Below are 16,786 nucleotides of genomic sequence, written 5' to 3'. Positions count from 1 at the left end.
TGTAGTCTATAAACGTGTCACCTGCATGCCCACAAAAACACCCATACCCTGACATATTCATTTAGTGAGTAACAAAAGAGCCATTTCAGTCTGTTGGCACGTCCATCATAGTGGACGTGGCATAAATGGGATTGTTGCCCTAGTCATGGATTCTCTACTTAATGTCCGACTCCTTTTCATCTGTCAGTAGTCTGCTTCTTTGTTTGGTTGACCTCTTCAAAGTCCCTGCATGCTTCACAGCACCAGGGGATCAGGGATGATCAAACACTGATGTGCTTTGCAGCTTTGCTGGCACCAACATAATTCTTTAGCTGCACAATTTTGATGACTGCAGACACGCGGAGTACATGATGTACTGCTGACGACATCGCCAAGCAGCGCCCCTCTAAAGTTAACATGAAAGCCTATTGTTGAAAGGATGAGGGTGGAATAAAGAAATGGAAAGGCTTCATGAGTAAACTGCAGCTGATTGATGGTGTTTGGAATAGATAATCTGCATGTAAAAGCAAAGCACTGTTTACCAAGGCCTACTACAGTACCATACCCCATGAGTTACCAAGTTAGTCGTGAACTCATGTAAAAAAGATGAGAACAGACCATTACATTCTAAAGCCATGTAAGCATTTTAGATTGTGGCATTTAGCATCTGTTTACAGACAAATTCAGAGTCAAACAAACTTTATTCGAATCAGGAGTTGGCCTTTTCTCTTTTAGCTGACAAGCCCATCTAAGAATAAAGGTCAAATAGAACAGACATTCCAGTATAAATTCAATCTTCATCTAGAAAATAGGAAGGGATAAATACTTATTTCAGATATGACCATCTATGACATCCCACATCTGCTTAGGCCATTTCAGCTTACAGTATATTAATATGCCCATTTCAGGCTCTCCAATCATAAAGTATTGGGGATGAGGAAGCAGCATGGGATAACATGCCACAAAGCCTTTAATCCAGATTAAATGTTCATTGATAGTATGACTGTAGCTGACTTCAGAAGAGACCTCTAGCTAAGTCCACTTTAAAGGGCTACTTCAGGATGTTGGCAATGAAGCCCTTTATCTACTTCCCCAGAGTCAGATGAACTTGTGGATACCATTTTTATGTCTCTGTGTTCAGTATGAAGGCTTGTGAAACTACCTCTAACTTCGTCATTGCCAAAATCCAGAAGTATCCATTTAATATTCAAGATTTACAGCCAAGGAGCAAGACTGTCTTTGAATGGAGACTCTATGGACTTTGCGGTGCAGTACCCAATGCTTCAAGAGAGTCTTTGGCAGCCAAAGAGGTTCTGGGTGACAAAACCATGTAGTACAGCACATTACCATGCATCAACAAATTTGACACCAGCACAGCTCACAAACAGCTGCATACTAGCACAGAAGGGGAAAGCTTTGACAAAGACCGCACAGTCGAAATGTGTCAGCTATTTTAAAATAAAAAAAGAACTAGAAACGTTGTTGTTGCGGTCATTTACAGGAGATGCTATCACCTTTCCTTTTTTGTGAGAACAACATTGCACATTGGCAGGGAGTTAGCACAATTAACTGGAGTACTGAATATACTGCACTACCACTAGATGATGAAACTATCACTATCTGCTATATCTGATTAGCGACTTCCTTTTAAGATTTGACTCATTAAATATAGCTCTAATTACTACGCTGGAGAACAACACATAAAATAATATGTCCATGGATTCCCCCTATAGGGACACGTGCTATTCCTCTATAGTCTGTCCGTGAGAGACTCTTCACCAGTGCCAGCTAATTATGAATAATAAATCAGCCGTTTAAATAATTGCAATTTCAGTCCTGGGTGCTTCTTCACTAGTTAAGTGGGTCACATTTGATGGAATGCATTTAAATCATCTGGTGTTAACTTCATACATCCACAGGATTGACTCATATGCATGTAACACAAGAACCTGACAACAAACGTTAATACACTATTGGCAACTGATAGAGATTGCGGAAAAATGCTTTGATATGTTTGTTTGTTATTTTAGGCAGAAGTTATTCCACCAGTTGTATAGGGACCCTCATTTCCATATTGTGCAAAAGCCTAAACGATGAACATTACTATTTACAGTATGTAAAAATACTATGAGATATCACTGTTGGCAATCAACTACATTTCCTTTCCAACTTCCCCAATTGTGTATGCTGATACGATGATATCACACTAAAACATAACAGCATTTGACAGACAGATATGAGAGAGGAAAGGGATCCTTATTGCAATCCTCAATGTAATCTGTGTCATCTGGCTTTGTCAAGCAAAAGGTCAGAAACGGTAGGGAGGATTAGATGCTAATGTCAGTCACTCAGTTGAGAGAAAGAGAGGAAGACAGGAAGACGAGGAGGAGTCTCTATTATTAGAAAATGGAGAAAAGGTAATAATGTTCCCTGATGAAACACTGTCAGAGGTCGATCTTATCTCATATATGGAAAACCTCTTGCTTTCTATTTAGACTGATGCATCAAAGAGTCCTGTAAGACATCATAATGGATATAGAACTGTCAACGGGACATACAATAGACTATGCTGTCGGTGTCCCATAATTACAGGCTCACTCAGCATTCATGTCTGATATGGGTTTGATATTGATTGGTCACATTATTTCGGGAAACTTAGATGGATAGGAAACTGAAAGCCATTGCTTTGTAATTGTACTGAAATGCAAGTCCATATCTAATAGTGTAATAACAAAAACCACTCTACTCCATCACATTGCAATTCCGATGCAATTGCTGCAGCTGCTGCTAGTGTAACAACATGTTATTTCTACATGAACTACATTGCTGCTACACAGGTATAAGAGCAACTTAACATGTAAAGTGACCCTGACTTCATGGACATTAGCCATGGCCTTTATCAGAAGATTGCTTGTGAAACTTCTCGTCGCTAGTACCTGACTGCTAGAGGAGGAACGTTCAAATGGCAGTGCCAAAGACAGGAATCGATAAGGGTTTGTCATCTCTTGGCATGGGGCATGCCAACTCTGATTATGACCTTTCTCTGGTGGCCTATCCACTTTGTATGAAGATATGTAGTTATCAACTTTTATGCCAAAAATATTGTAATTATTTCTCCAACCTTTCCAATCAAATGTTTTCTTTAATTATCATATCTGACATTTTACGCAAGCTCTGTCATTCACTATGAACCTGTTTTCGCTGTATGTTAGTTTAGCTTCCTGAAAAAATCTGAATTTTTTAAAGTGCCGCCTATGGTTCTTGGAAAAAATTTACTTGTTTTATTTATGCAATCTTATCTCATATATGGAAAACCTCTTGCTTTCCATTTAGACTGATGCATCAAAGAACATTTCTGCTTGTTTGTAATAACTCCAAGCAATAAATAAGGAAATGTGTCAGTAGCATTTCAGATGTACCATGAGGTCAACATTCTTTTCATAAAACATGGTGACCTACTTCTGACAGAGCATTGCATTGTGGGTTGCAGGTGTAGAGGCCAATTTGAGGCAATGTTTTGTCATTCATTCTGTCTCCCCTCGAGCGGTTATTTTCCTCACCTCAATTCAATCAAAGAACCATATTTAATCCCTCTATTGCTGGGGAAAACACCTGCCCAAAATACCACTGTGCCCTTCAGATCGCAGCATAATCTTAGAATTACTTTTTATAAATGCAGTCCATAACAATGCAAAACATAAATATTCCAAAAGCAGAATATATTAGGAGTGTTGGGGTATTCAAATGCCAAACCATTACTTGATAACTTGTTTTTTGAAAGGTTGACCTTTACATGAATAAAAGGCCCTAGGCAGATCTTAGTGATCGAAATTCTTGACCTTTCCCCCCAATTCAGTTACATTTTTACATTTTCAGTTATTTGCCCGTTTGTTCATTAAGATGACTCATTTGATGTGTGCTTGTACCAATTTGTTCAGCTTGAGACATTTTAGTGCAACTGGCTTGTGGGGAAACATAGAGATACATTAATAATTTTACCGGGAAGAGCCTTCTAAAAATGCAATCAGTATTTCATCCTTCTGTTTTTAGTTCAGACCTGCGATCGATGGCCAGGTCACAAATGACTATGTTTAAATGAGATTCGAAGATGTGGTTCAGGGGTACCCTGCAAAAGGATAAGCGGGGTCAAGAGTAACATATTCAATGCGGCAAACAGTTTTCCGAGGTCTTTCTCTTTTCCATTAGGCAGCAATTGCCCCATCTATTTTATACAACCACTCAAATACCAAGGGTTTCCATGGTCACCACATTCAGCACTACTGAAACACCCACTGTTACCGTATCATAGTTACCACATTCAGCATGTGTCAAATACCTGAGTTTGTACTATTCACCAGGCCCACTGTCTGTCACACAAATACCCATGATTACCACAGGCACTGTACCATGGATAGGGCTGTTGGGGTCATGACATTTTGTCAGCCGGTTATTGTCATGCAAATGACTGCGAGTCTCACGGTAATTTATCGTAATTAACATAAACATTTTTAGCATCTCCAGGCCTCCACGCATACAAGCCACTGATGCACATCTTTGGAACATCTACATTTAAAAAAGTTGAATAAATCAATTTAATATATTCTTAAAAGTCTAAGCCTTTGGTGGGGTTCTAAGTTGACATATATAATTGTTTTAAGATGGTCACACTATGAATCATTTAGCTATTTGATTTAGAATTTTAGGACCCCTTTAGGTATTAAAAAGATATATAAAAAATGTACTACTGTAGCCAAGAGAAACGCATTGAATATCACATTCATAAAATTGAACAGCAATAAAGACAGTCAAAATATAATCATAAGAAATTAGGTTTTGAAGTGTTTGTCCTATATCTAAGAGATATAAGAAAGCTAATTAGTTTGTTGTTTTGCTTTTTTACACACATTTAACCCCTTTTTTGGGTAGGCACAAAACTACCTTCATAAAGTACTAGCATTCATTTTTTTTACTGGTATCGGTTACTTTCAGACAAGTCCCATGAGCAAAACGGAGAACACCATGGTGTTCATGAGAATCTCCCCTTTCCACAGTGGGATCCCATTATTTTGTAGCCAAAACAGTTCTTACGCTACAGATTTTTGACCGATTTTTGTGATGTCTCATGGTCTGACAAACACCGCGCTAGCTCTGCCAACTTTCACCGCAGATGCAGAAGCGCGACATCGGCGGATGCGGTTGATTGAGATGCATGCAATGCAAAAAATATATCTCTAGCTTAAACTGACGGATTTTGATTGGGATTTTTTTATTATGTTACTTAGATTGACGCACAAGTGTGTCTATCAACTCTAAGGTGTTGTAATATACACCATCACAATAAATCCATTATTTATTTTAGGCAGGCCTAAAGAAACATTATGATATGACGAAAATGTATTTCAGAAGAACTGAATACAGTGGGGAAAAAAAGTATTTAGTCAGCCACCAATTGTGCAAGTTCTCCCACTTAAAAATATGAGAGAGGCCTATAATTTTCATCATAGGTACACGTCAACTATGACAGGCAAATTGAGATTTTTTTTCCAGAAAATCACATTGTAGGATTTTTTATGAATTTATTTGCAAAATTATGGTGGAAAAAACACATCCAGCCAGGACGGGTTGTGCCAGCTGTACACTCCAGACCTCCAGTATGCCTCCACGGTCCAGTGTATCCTGCTCCGGTTCTACGCACTGTGTCACCAGTGCGCCTCACCAGTCCAGTGCGGCCCGTACCTGCTCCCCGCACCAAACCAGTGGTGCGTCTATCCAGTCCGGCACGGCCCGTGCCTGCTCCTCGCACCAAACCAGTGGTGCGTGTCTCCAGCCCGGTAAGCCCCGTACCTACTCCCCGCACCAAACCAGTGGTGAGTGTATCCAGTCCGGCACCGCCCGTGCCTGCTCCTCGCACCAAACCAGTGGTGCGTGTCTCCAGCCCGGTAAGCCCCGTACCTGCTCCCCGCACCAAACCAGTGGTGCGTGTATCCAGTCCGGCACGGCCCGTGCCTGCTCCTCGCACCAAACCAGTGGTGCGTGACTCCAGCCCGGTAAGCCCCGTACCTACTCCCCGCACCAAACCAGTGGTGCGTGTATCCAGTCCAGTACGGCCCGTACCTGCTCCCCGCACCAAACCAGTGGTGCGTGTCGCCAGCCCGGTACGCCCCGTACCTGCTCCCCGCACCAAGCCAGTCGTGTGTGTTCCCAGTCCGGTACGGCCCGTGCCTGCTCCCCGCACCAAACCAGTGGTGCGTGTCTCCAGTCTGGCATGGCCCGTGCCTCCTCCCCGCACCAGACCTGTGGTGCATGTTCCCAGTCCGGCCCGGCCCGTTCCTGCTCCTCGCACCAGAACTGTGGTGCGTGTTCCCAGTACGGCCCGGCCCGTTCCTGCTCCTCGCACCAGACCTGTGGTGCGTGTCTCCAGTCCGGCCCGGCCCGTTCCTGCTCCTCGCACCAGACCTTTGTGCGTGTCCCCAGTCCGGCCCGGCCCGTTCCTGCTCCTCACACCAGACCTGTGGTGCGTGTCTCTAGTCCGGCCCGGCCCGTTCCTGCTCCTCGCACCAGACCAGTGGTGCGTGTCCCCAGTCCGGCCCGGCCTGTTCCACCGGTACCTGGTCCAGCAACGGTCAGCTGCTCCACTCCAGAGCCAGAGCAGTCCGCTCCACCGGGGTCCAGTCCAGCTCCGGTCAGCGGCTTACTGGGGGCTCCAGGGTCGCCGGGGCCTCCCACACCAGTAGGGAGGCTATATATTCAGGGGGTACCGGTGCAGAGTCAATGTGCGGGGGCACTGGCTAGTTGAGGTAGTTGAAGTAATATGTACATGTGGGTAGAGTTAAAGTGACTATGCATGAATAATTAACAGAGTAGCAGCAGCGTAAAAAGATGGGGTGGGGGGGCAGTGCAAATAGTCTGGGTAGCCATGATTAGCTGTTCAGGAGTCTTATGGCTCAGGGGTAGAAGCTGTTGAGAAGTCATTTGGACCTAGACTTGGCACTCCGGTACCGCTTGCCGTGTGGTAGCAGAGAGAACAGTCTATGACTAGGGTGGCTGGAGTCTTTGACAATTTTGAGAGCCTTCCTCTGACACCGCCTGGTATAGAGGTCCTGGATGGCGGGAAGCTTGGCCCCAGTGATGTACTGGGCCGTACGCACTACCCTCTGTAGTGCCTTGCGGTCGGAGGCCATGCAGTTGCCATACCAGGCGGTGATGCAACCAGTCAGGATGCTATCAATGGTACAGCTGTATAATTTTTTGAGGATCTGAGGACCCATGCCAAATCTTTTCAGTCTCCTGAGGGGGAATAGGCTTTGTCGTGCCCTCTTCACGACTGTCTTGGTGTTTTTGGACCATAATAGTTCGTTGGTGATGTGGACACCAAGGAACTTGAAGCTCTCAACCTGTTCCACTACAGCCCCGTCGATGATAATGGGGGCGTGCTCAGTCCATTTTTTTTATCCTGTAGTCCACAATCATCTCCTTTGTCTTGGTCACGTTGAGGGAGAGGATGTTATCCTGGCACCACACGGCCAGGTCTCTGACCTCCTCCCTATAGGCTGTCTCATCGTTGTCGGTGATCAGGCCTACCACTGTTGTGTCGTCGGCAAACTTAATGATGGTGTTGGAGTCGTGCCTGGCCATGCAGTCATGGGTGAACAGGGAGTACAGGAGGAGACTGAGCACGCACCCCTGAGGGGCCCCCGTGTTGAGGATCATTGTGGCAGATGTGTTGTTACCTACCCTTACCACCTTGGGGCGGCCCGTCAGGAAGTCCAGGATCCAGTTGCAGAGGGAGGTGTATAGTCCCAGGATCCTTAGCTTAGTGATGAGCTTTGAGGGCACTATGGTGTTGAATGCTGAGCTGTAGTCAATGAATAGCATTCTCACGTAGGTGTTCCTCTTGTCCAGGTGGGAAAGGGCAGTGTGGAGTGCAATAGAGATTGCATCATCTGTGGATCTGTTGGGGCAGTATGCAAATTGGAGTGGGTCTAGTGTTTCTGGGATAATGGTGTTGATGTGAGCCATGACCAGCCTTTCAAAGCACTTCATGGCTACAGACGTCAGTGCTATGGGTCGGTAGTAATTTATGCAGGTTATCTTAGTGTCCTTGGGTACGGGGACTATGGTGGTCTGCTTGAAACATGTTGGTATTACAGACTCAGTCAGGGACATATTGAAAATGTCAGTGAAGACACTTGCCAGTTGGTCAGCACATGCTCGGAGTACACGTCCTGGTAATCCGTCTGGCCCTGCGGCCTTGTGAATGTTGACCTGCTTAAAAGTCTTACTCACATAGGCTACGGAGAGCGTGATCACATAGTCATCTGGAACAGCTGGTGCTCTCATGCATGCTTCAGTGTTGCTTGCCTCGAAGCGAGCATAGAAGTGCTTTAGCTCGTCTGGAAGTCTTGTGTCACTGGGCAGCTCGCGGCTGTGCTTCCCTTTGTAGTCTGTAATAGTTTTCAAGCCCTGCCACATCCGACGAGCGTCAGAGCCGGTGTAGTACGATTCAATCTTAGTCCTGTATTGACTCTTTGCCTGATGGTTCGTTGGAGGGCATAGCGGGATTTCTTATAAGCGTCCGGGTTAGAGTCCCGCTCCTTGAAAGCGGCAGATCTACCCTTTAGCTCAGTGCGGATGTTTCCTGTAATCCATGGCTTCTGGTTGGGGTATGTACGTACGGTCACTGTGGGGATGACATCATTGATGCACTTATTGATGAAGCCAGTGACTGATGTGGTGTACTCCTCAATGCTATCTGAAGAATCCCGGAACATGTTCCAGTCTGTGCTAGCAAAACAGTCCTGTAGCTTAGCATCTGCGTCATCTGACCACTTTTTTATTAACCGAGTCACTGGTGCTTCCTGCTTTAGTTTTTGCTTATAAGCACGAATCAGGAGGATAGAGTTATGGTCAGATTTGCCAAAAGGAGGGCGAGGGAGAGCTTTGTATGCGTCTCTATGTATGGAGTAAAGGTGGTCTAGAGTTATTTTTTCCTCTGGTTGTACATTTAACATGCTGGTAGAAATTAGGTAGAACGGATTTAAGTTTCCCTGCATTAAAGTCCCCGGCCACTAGGAGCGCTGCCTCTGGATGAGCGTTTTCCTGTTGACTTCTGGCCTTATACAGCTCATTCAGTGCAATCTTAATGCCAGCATTGGTTTGTGGTGGTAAATAGACAGCTATGAAAAATATAGATGAAAACTCTCTTGGTAAATAGTGTGGTCTACAGCTTATCATAAGATACTCTACCTCAGGCGAGCAAAACCTTGAGACTTCCTTAGTATTTGATTTTGTGCACCAGCTGTTGTTTACAAATATACACAGACCGCCACCCCTTGTCTTACCGGAGTCAGCCGTTCTATCTACACTGATCCTCAACACGTGGGCTCCACAAGGGTGCATGCTTAGCCCCCTCCCGTACTGTCAGTTCACCCAAGACTGCGTGGCCACGTACGCCTCCAACTCAATCATCAAGTTTGCAGACAACACAACAGTGGTAGGCCTGATTACCAACAACGACGAGACAGCCTACAGGGAGGAGGTGAGGGCCCTGAAGGAGTGGTGCCAGGAAAATAACCTCTCTCTCAACATCAACAAAATGACGGAGCTGATCGTGGACTTCAGGAGACAGCGGAGGAAGCATGCCCCCATCCACATCGAGTGGAGAAGGTGAAAAGCTTCAAGTTCCTTGACGTACACATCACTGACAATCTGAAATGATCCACCAACACAGACATTTTGGTGAAGAAGGTGTAACAGCGCCTCTTCATCCTCAGGAGGCTGAAGAAATGTGGCTTGGCCCCTAAGACCCTTGTAAACTTTTACAGATGCACCACAGGGAGCATCCTGTCGGGCTATTTGGTGTCTCTTGCTCGAACCGTTCAAGAGTTACTAATACTGTTCGTGGGTTATTTTATATACATTTTTGCAAATGTAAATCGTTTTATTCATAAACTTTTTTAAATGTTAGTTGTTTTAATGTGTGTAGCTTAAATGGTTAAAGAGCAGTATAATTTCAAATGTCTACCACTGCGGTCTTATTGTTGGCATTGAATTGACTGGCATGAATTTACATGAAAATGAATTTATTTATTACACCCTGCGCTAATTCTTGGCTCTGATCATTTGTACATTTGCATAAAACATAAGCATAATACTGTAGGTGTATGTTGGTCTTTGTTCTGCACCAACCTTCAGATCTCTTTCTGTATGTTATCACAGTATCTCTGTAAATGATGCTGTTTTAGACATAACCACTGGTAGACAGGGAACTGTCTTTTCAGGAAGTCGGTTGAGTCCAAATGTATGCCCATGCAGCACCAGTTTGTTATCACTTCGTGCCAGGCTACAGACACACAGGTAATGATAGACTACCAATCTGTGAACTCACTGAAAAGGACATCTTTATCTATTTCAAATCGTCTGCAAATGGCACGGCATTAAACACTAAATGGTGAAGACGTTCTACTTGACAATGAGGTGTGACAGTGAATTCAATATATACTTTAACAAAAAAAGTTAATTTCCTAAACAAAATGTCTGTGCTTGATAACTTCCCATTGAAGGCTATGGAGATTTTAACCATTATTTTTATCATTTAAAACAGTGATATTTCTTATAGGATAAGTAGCATCAAAACGTTTTTTTCAAGCCACCTGAAGTCAGTCTACCTGAAAAAGTAGTTTGAATGTTGTTTTGGTGTTGGTAGCTTTTACGGTTTTAGCGCTACAGGTGCCAGCGGAAAGAGAATAAGAAGAAGTATGTCAGATTTCTTGTTCTTGCTTTTCAGAAAGCACACCTAATAAGTATGTTGTATTATTATTATCAATTATTATATTATTATATCCACCACGTGGGAACACAGACAAAAACAAGGAGACCCAGGCATATCCAGAGTCATTTTTTAATGCCAAAATTGGGTATTGAGCAATGTGTAGCTGTGCAGTGTTGTTTAGAGTTTGGTGAAAGAGAAGAAGTAAACGTATGTGACAGCCCATGAATCAAGTTTCCACACAGTGTTTGTCCATCTGGAACAAAAACCTTCATTAGTGGTTTAACATATAGTCATTAGCTTCAGATAAAACTAAACATCCGCTCCTGTCATAGAACACGGCAGATACAGACATCCCTAACCAGGGATGGAAATTAGCACGAGACTAGTACTTTTTAGACCGGGTTAGTACAATTTACCAAACTAGCCCGCTAGCCCAAGACTAGTACTTTTTAGACTGGGTTAGTAAATGTACCAAACTAGGCCGCTAGGCTGAGACTAGTAACTTTCAGACCGGGTTAGTAGATGTACCAAACTAGCCCTGTTGCCAGTTCAAATATTGCACGGCACATATTTTGGACCTGAAGGTTTCCCGGGCTAGTATGAATTACTGTCTACTACCCGGCTGGCTAGTGCCCCAAATCCATCGTTGTCCCTATTCTTTCAACTATAGCTTGGTGTAGATTAATGAACAGGGTTATTTTATAACAGTTTGATATTCAATCAAGAACAGCCATGATTAAAGCTGGTTTGTTTTCTCAAGGACATGGGATTGCACAAGCCCATGTCCTTAGTTGTCCTACATTTCACTTCCTATCAGTTTAACCTTTCAGACCTTTATTTGGGTAGATTAGGTTTAGTTTAGCACTCATCCACAATGTTGTTTCTCTGCAGTAGAATTCTATTCTGCAAAGTGGAAAATGACTCAATAGTGGACTGTCTCTGGAAGTCAGCAATGAGCACAAACATAACCATTATTTTGTTGACAAACTGTGACAGGAGATGTTCATCATATTAGTGTGTACTTCCAAGTAGATTAGTAATGCATTAATCATGTTAGCCGATGAAGCGGAACATGGTGGAGAGAGAGGCTACTGCCAACAACATGAAAAAGACAACCATGGTTAATCGTAGGATGTTACTCTACCTTCTGCATTTTGTCAATGTATTCTATTTTAATGCAAAGCATGTTTTGAAATTGTATTGAAAGCATTCTGTAACTTCAGTGCTGGCCTAATACAGTGACAATGGCTACCTGCTATATTTGTCTTTCCATGTGGCTATAGACGAAACTCATTTTCGTCCTTACAATGTTGAATAATGTCCCACAACACATACACTAAAAGAGAAGCGCTGGACTGTTCGAATATTTTCTTCAAAAATGAAAATTGTTATTTAGTAGTATTATTCAGGTGTTAAACATGATATATGCAAGCTATAAATATGGTTATCATCCAACAGTAATTGGATTCGTTTCTCTCAACCTCGCATCTGGCATGTTTGCCACAATGAATTTCTCCCATATCTTAGCCGGCTTCAAAAAATCTTCACTGAGATTTCCAATCCAGAATACTGAAGAAGAATCCATCTCTGTCGTCATCAACAATTGGTAAACCTTTTCCTTTGGCACTTCTACCAGACAGCCGTCTGGTGTACATTTTATTGTACAGTTCAATTTACACAATGCATCTCTTCCCAACAATGCAATAGGTGTATGTTCTGATACCAGTATGGGTATTGTAATTTTCTGATTTTCATAGCAGAGCTCAATTGGTTCCGTAAGAGGAATCAGCTGTTTCACTCCCTCAAATCCGATTGTCCTAATTAGTTGATTGGACATAGGGAGATGTGTAGCATCTTCAGGCCGAACACATTACTTCCAATGGTCGGTTGTTTACTTTCACCTCAATTGTTGGATCTTTTTCCGGTCCTGATGCTAACAGCTAACACCCCCCTTTCGGATCTTCTGGGCACCCCTAGAATCCTTGCTCCGGGCCCCTATAAGGGTTCACCGGTCCTCCAGATGATCTTGACTGGCCCCTGTATCTTCCTCTGAAATTCCCTCTGGTGTTTCCTCTTGGCCCATTACACTCACGAGCAAAGTGACCAACCTGTCCACAATTATAACACACTTCTGAAGATTGCTGGAAGTATGGCTTAAATATTCCTCCTCTTCCTCTTCCTAAGCCTTCTCGTCCTCTTCCTCTCCAATTCTGTGTCCGTCCAGAAACTGGCTGTGGATATGAAACAAATGGTACCGCTATTGGTGGCTGGTACAATTGCCGTTGGAACTGGTTCGGTTGAAGCTGTGGAAGTGATTGTTGATTTGGTGCACACTGATTCTGCATAACCAAAGCTTGTTTCTTCTCCTTCTTATTCTCCACCAGTTGTATTTGATTGAGTTTTCTGAGAATTTCTTGGTCCTGTTCTTTCTGATTGTGTTCCTTTTTCCGGTACAGATCCACTTGACGGGCTATATGATCTGTATAGACACCTTTTGTCATGCTTCCAAGTCCAACCACCTCTGCCAGTTTGCTCCTTACTGGTGAGGGAAGTCCCATCTGCAGTTTAGCTCTCAAAATTGAGTGCTCAATTTGACTCACATCTGGATTATTTCCGGTAATATTTCTCCACACTTGATGAACTCTTGACACATAGGCTCTCGGATTTTCTTGTTGTCCTAGTGGGTCAATCAGAATGTTGTCAGGATGCACATTTGTTGGAAACGTATCTTTCAGTGCTCTCCACAGCCGATTTCTACTTGCAGCCAACAATTCAGGATCATTCACCGCAGTCCCCACATATCGATGAAGTCCAGCTCTCTGTTAAATTTCTCCCATACCTGGAATCCCAAGGAGATTAGCCAAAAGTCTCTTAATGTCTCCTATAGCAGACTGTGTTCCCACCGTAATTTCTTCCAATTTTGAAATCCAAGGATATGCTCCATCTTGAAGAGTAGGCAGCTTCTCAAGTATATCTGACATATCGGTATTCTGCAAAGGCTTATACTCCAGGTTCTGTCCTCGAATTATCACTGGCATCATCTTCTTACTTGTGCTCCCTTGTCTTGGCCTCAATGTATACCTCTTCTCCAATTCTTGGGATCCTTTTCTCAGCAGTTTTTTTCTTCTGTATCTTCAGCTTCTTGAGTTGTTCTTCCAGTTCTCTTACTTCTTCTAAATTATTGGCCTTATGCAGGCAATGATCTTTTTCTATTTATTCTGTGCTAGTCATTGTAGGATAAAATCCTCTTGAATATGAAGCACCTTTAATCTCCAAATCTTTATCTCTGTCTTCATCTTCACTTTCATCAGAACTCGAATCTCTTGTATTCTTCTTCTTCCAACTTCCATCACCCCTTCTTTCCGCTCTGGCCAACCTCCGTCTGATCACAGGGTCATATCCACCCATGATCTCTTCTGAATCACTCTGATCATCATCATCATCATCTTCAAGTTCCATCCTCCTGAACCTCACTCCACCCTTAGTTAACCAGACATCTCGTTTTCTTCTTACTTTTGGAGTTTGGATTCATCTTTATGATCGTTTCTGCTTGTCCTCTCTCTATTATTCGTTCATCTTCATCTCTGATGCAATAATCACCCTCCTGAATGATCACTGGAAGCTGAGGATAGACGTCCTTAAACTCTACTTCTTCCTCGTAAGGTGGGGGTCTTTTTGCTGAATCCGTATGTGAGAAAGGTGTATTGACTTCAGCCATTAGTTTTTCTGTCACCTTCACCTCTTTTGCCATTTTCTCTATACCTCTGTCTCTTTTATCTTTTGTATCTTTTATCAGTTTTTGTCCTTCATTTTCAAACAGCTTAAGAACACCCAGCTCTCTTTGTCTCTTTTCTTTATGTTGTTCCCCTTTTTTCCCCTTCTTTTGTTCTGCCTTATACGTTGCCACAAGCACTTTCATTATCTTGATGACGTCTGGGTTAAGAGTCCCTTCCACTGGCCATGGTTGTTCAATGTCAGGCCAACGTTTATTCCATTTTCCAGATAACCTTGCAATTCCATTAACTAGAGGATTACTATTTTGTACTACATCAACAGGAGTAATTACTTTCGTAGTTTTGATGTCCTTTTTCCCCATTGTAATAACTATTTTATATTCCTTAATTGTGAATTATTTTATTTATTATTATTATTTTAAACCAATTAATTTGTAAACCAAAACATACTTTAGACTATGTAGATTATGTTTCCCTCCTTTTTTTTCCTTCTTTAAAAAAAAAATTTAATTAATTAATCAATTCATTAATTAATCAATATATTTATTTATTTGTATTAATTTATTAATTTATTAATTTATTTTTATTTTATTTTATTTTACAAAATTATTGATTAGTGGCAATCTTACCACATCCGATCAGGAAAAGTAAAGGAAAGTAGTCAACTTCAGAGCAATCCAAAAAAGAAAGACCTGTAATCCAGCAACACTACAGCACTCACAAACCAATTGCTTAATAAGCACCCAATTACCTTCATAAGCACCCAATTACCTTCAATTACAATCATAAAATCCTCCCTGCGGGCTCATAGTCTTAACAATTATTAAACGTTATCTTTTATAGAGACTCATAAAAGGTTTTAACCTTAACGTCCTCCCGGGGGATCATCGTTTTTTAACAATTATTAAACATTCTCTTTTATAGAGACTAAGATTTTAACCTTAACTAACTTATTTCCTTACAAAAAACTAAAACCCCTGTTCTCAACCAAAACATATATATGTATATATCTCTAACATAAATCTTATCATAACATGAGTCGACACACAGCTGAAACACAACAGAGACGAACTTTATTATTATTATTTTTATTTTTTTCACACACACACACTCTCTTTCCTAACACACACACATGAAAAGAATGCATCCATTCATACGGTCCTCCAAAACATGCTACCGTCACTCCTTATTTCTCATTGTTCCTGCCTATATTTCTGCTACCTCGAGTTGCAGATATTCAATGAGAGGTTACTTCGAACACATACCTCGTCAACTATATGTCGAGGGGTAAAATGCAAATGAATGTATCTTCCACAACTCCAGTTCCCAGAACTGACCCGAAAGTTCACTCTAGTGACTTTCCTAGGATTTATGGCCCATCCTAATGATCGCCTCTTTTGAGGGCTTCCTTAAATCAGCGACGTCCTAGTCGTATACCTTTTCCTTATTTCCTGGCCTTATTCCTTCATGCTATTCCTGGACACTCCTTTTAATTTTATTCAAGCCAAATATCTGTGTGCCCAGTGTTAACAATTCCTATAGACACTCCCCCCTGTTTGCGTTGTTCCCAACGCAAACAAACTTAGAAATTTAGAACGGATTCTCATCACACAGCAAATAAGAGCAAGGTGCACACACAAGTTTTTAAACAGTACATCTCCTCAACGCACACACACAGCACACAAACTGACCAGCGCCCAAAATTGTGAGAAATCTCACCTTATCTGCCGGCGTCTTGAGCGGGAGTCACTTCGTAGCTCATGAATGGAACGCTGGAGAGACGGAACACGTCCCAAAGGTCCTCGTCGCCATTCTGTGGTGTCGAGACAACGATGCTGATATGCTGTGATGACAAGAAATCCGCTGACACTGTCCTTGATTATGATGGTTTATTACATCAAAGATTACCGTATCAATTTACAGACTCCTGCAGACATTTGGAGAACAACTGACCCAATCTCTAATATGTTATTCTCTCCCCGTCCTTTGTTCCAACCATGGTATTTATAATATGTAACATAATATGGGTGGTTTTTTATAGACCAATCCCTGGCCTTCACATAACAGACTCTCCTCTGTTTTAGGGGGCCCCTATAGTAATGTTTTCCAGATGCTTCCGCAAGCAGAGCCAAATTCCTCTAACACACCATTTGCAAACGTCAGCAAAATCATAAACTGTTTAGATACTACAACAGTTTGGAGATCGAATTAAAAGTTATTTAGAGCTCTTGTGCCAGCGAATCATATGGCTGAAATTGTAAGAAAAAAAGTGGGATTTACAGTATAGACCATGGGAGAAGTA

The sequence above is a fragment of the Coregonus clupeaformis genome, chromosome 2 (assembly GCF_020615455.1).
Source record: "Coregonus clupeaformis isolate EN_2021a chromosome 2, ASM2061545v1, whole genome shotgun sequence".
NCBI lineage: Eukaryota > Metazoa > Chordata > Actinopteri > Salmoniformes > Salmonidae > Coregonus > Coregonus clupeaformis.
The sequence above is the reverse complement of the archived record's forward strand: the minus strand, read 5'-3'. Positions refer to the sequence as shown.